Here is a 3,115-nt window from a genome sequence, read left to right as displayed (position 1 = left end):
TCCCTTCCCCTGACTTTGCATCCATCTAGCTTCTGTGGGTCATGCTGTGAAGTGCTGCACCTCTGATCTTGAAGGGATTGCTCTTGGGCATTGGAGTCTCAGTGCCTCAACAGAGAGTCAGAAATGTCTTCGAGCCTCCATGCCTCACTCCCTCACCTCTGCCTCCCATAGTCCCAGAGTGAGATACAGTCAATGAATGACCGGTGTGGGAATTTAAAAGCCCAGATCCTTTGCCACAAGGCACCATGAACTCTGAAGTTGAACTTGTGCTCCAGAGTCCCCCACAAGATCAGGCTAGACCTCGCCTGGAACCGTATCTTTGCTTGGCTTCTTTTTCTTTTCTGTCATGCTGCCTCTGCCTTCTCTCTGGTTTTACCCTGGGCACACTACCACACAAATTTTCTTTCAGGGTTTGCTTCTTGGAGACCCTGACTTGAGATACCCATGTTGGGATATGAACTATATATATATTTTTTCATTGTATCTTCATCTAGATTTTAGCCACATTAACTACATGATAATGGGAATATGTTATTAAATGAGATTTTTAGATCATATTATGAATATGGAATTAAAATTAATCATTTGAGATCATTGTTTAATCAGTTAAATGTGCATATATTTTATTTAGTGAGGGAGGAGTTCCAGGCTGAGGGAACCCCTGACTCCAGAATGGATGGAGCTCTAAGAGTTCCACACCACTGTCAGCAATGGGCAGTTCCAAAAGAACTATCAGAGGTTCTCTCAGATTCCAGCTTCTTAGGAGTCTGACTGTGGTGAGGATCTTTGTATATGGGGCACAACCTCGATTCTGAGCAGGGAGGAGTCTCTGGCCCTGAAGGGATTCCAACAACCTCACTAAGTGAGGTTAATTATCCTGGAATGTAAGGAACCCCACAGAACCTTACTCCTGCTCTCAGCCCTGGGAGGACCTGAACACAGCGGGGGGAGCAGACGAGGAGCACAAGCGGAAGGAACGTCCTTTAACCTCTGGTTTCAAAGTTTCGTCGCGAAGGCTGGTACTGAAAAGCGTGGCGTCTATGGGCAAAAGGAGAAGTCCTACGACTGGTCAAGTGAGGATATTGAATGAGGGAACCAACGATGCCAGAATAGAGGGACCCCCTTGAGTAAAGCCCTGTCTCTTTTCTCATCCCACAAAAACTCTGAAATAACTGTCAGACGGAGGCACCCATTGACTGGGGCCTCAGAATCCAACCGTGGTGAGGGCCGCGGTCTGAGGTGGGCACAAGTCAACAGAAGGAGAACTGAGTGAGGACTGAGGGGGCCCGTCCTCCAGAACAGAGGGGCCCTTTAGAGCTCTACTATCAGCTCTGGGTGGATCAAGGTGGAGCTGGGGTGGGGGAAGGGCATGCCTGGCAGTGCTTTCCCTTTACTTTTCCTCAGGAGTCTGAGTGTAGCCTCCAGTCAGCTGAGGAGGAATCCCAGCCTCTACCACAGTCAACTTAAGATACTCGGTGAAGATTGAGGGAATATCCACTCCACACTGGCAAGAACTATACAGATCCCAAAACGTATCATCACCCCTGAGAGGTGTTAAGCCGGGGTATCTGGTAGCCTAACCCTACCTACCCTGTTGTCAGCTGTGGTAAGCTGTGTCAGCCCACTGCACCCTGAGGAGCCTTCTCACTCCTCCTGCAGCTTCTTACCATTCAGGAAAGGAGACACGTGAGGCTCTAGAGTACTGTTCTCAGGAAAAGATGGGTGGAGACACTCTTCTACGGTTGAGTTTACCAGATGAGGCCACTCACATCCTCCCTTTCTCCCCAGGTTGTGGTCCCCTTATCATCCACCCTCTTGCCCACATACCTCCCTGCTACCACTAACAGAAGTGAGCATGTCTCAGGGTCAGGAGCTGCACAAAGGAACAACACTATGCCCCCAGCAAGAGCCAAGACCTGGAGGCTACACAGGTCTCTAAGGCTGTGGAGGAGACTTCCCCTTCCTCTGGTCCTCTGATGCCTGGCAACATGGAGGAAGCTCTGGCTGCTGGAATACCCAGTGCTCCCCAGAGTGCCTACTCTTCTTATCCTCTCATCAGAGCCATCTCACCAGGCAAATCAGGTGAGGGCTCCAGCAGCCTAGAAAAGGATAATAGTTCTGCTTCTTCATCAAAGTCCCTGTCCGACATTGGGAATTTCCCCATAGACCCTCTAGATGAGAAGGTGACAATGCTGGTGCAGTTCCTGCTGCACAAGTATCAAATGAAAGAGCCCATCACAAGGGCAGATATGATTGATGTTATCCAAGAGTACAACGATGAGTTCCCTGAGATCCTCAAGAAAGCCTCTGAGCTCATGGAGCTGGTCTTTGGTGTTGATATGAATGAGGTAGACCTCACCAACCACAGTTATGTCCTTGTCAACAAATTGGGCCTCACTTATGTTGAGAGGCTTGGCGGTGAGGACAGCATGCCCAAGACCAGCCTCCTGGTAATTGTCCTGGGTGTGATCTTCATGAAGGGCAATTGTGCCACTGAGGAGGAGATCTGGGAAGTGCTGAATATGATGGACTTATATTCTGGGAGGAAGCACTTCATTTTTGGGGAGCCCAGGAAGTTCATCACCCAAGATTTGGTGCAAGAAGAGTACCTGGAGTACAGGCAGGTGGCCAATAGTCATCCTCCACACTACGAGTTCCTGTGGGGTCCCAGAGCCCATGCAGAGACCAGCAAGATGAAATTGCTGGAATTTCTGACAAAGATCCACGAGTCCAACCCCAGGTGCTTCCCATCCCAGTATGATGAGGCTTTGCGAGATAAAGCAGAGAGGGCCTGAGCTAGATCCAGCAGCGCCCACTCTGCTGCTAGATCTCGCGGCTCCTCCCAGCCCTCTTAGCCCTCCCAACACTAGTGCTGGCAGGGGCAGATTCCTCACTTTGTCATTAAAATTAGCAAATGCAAAAAAATAAAATTAGCAATCAATCTTCTGAGTAGTGGGGGGCTGGGGTGTGGCTGTAGGGAACACAGTGTGTAACATCTCTGTGTCCCTTGGTTAACACGGAGGTTTATCTTCTTCATGGGGGCAGTTTGCCTTCAAACGTTGTTCCCTTTAATACACCATTTTATTAGCTTTAGAATCTAAGTTTATGAATGACA

General features: G+C 49.2%; 1 pseudogene across 1 annotated transcript; it reads left to right on the top strand.

The window, feature by feature from the left end:
• Positions 1-1,988: 1,988 nt before the first annotated feature.
• Positions 1,989-2,795, top strand: LOC309856617 (melanoma-associated antigen B10 pseudogene; annotated as a pseudogene). The gene has a single exon. The product of its transcript is annotated as a melanoma-associated antigen B10 pseudogene (transcript).
• The last annotated feature ends 320 nt before the right edge of the window (positions 2,796-3,115 follow it).

The sequence above is a fragment of the Mustela nivalis genome (genome assembly GCF_964662115.1).
Source record: "Mustela nivalis genome assembly, chromosome: X".
Lineage (NCBI taxonomy): Eukaryota > Metazoa > Chordata > Mammalia > Carnivora > Mustelidae > Mustela > Mustela nivalis.
This window is presented reverse-complemented; position numbering and strand designations above follow the sequence as displayed.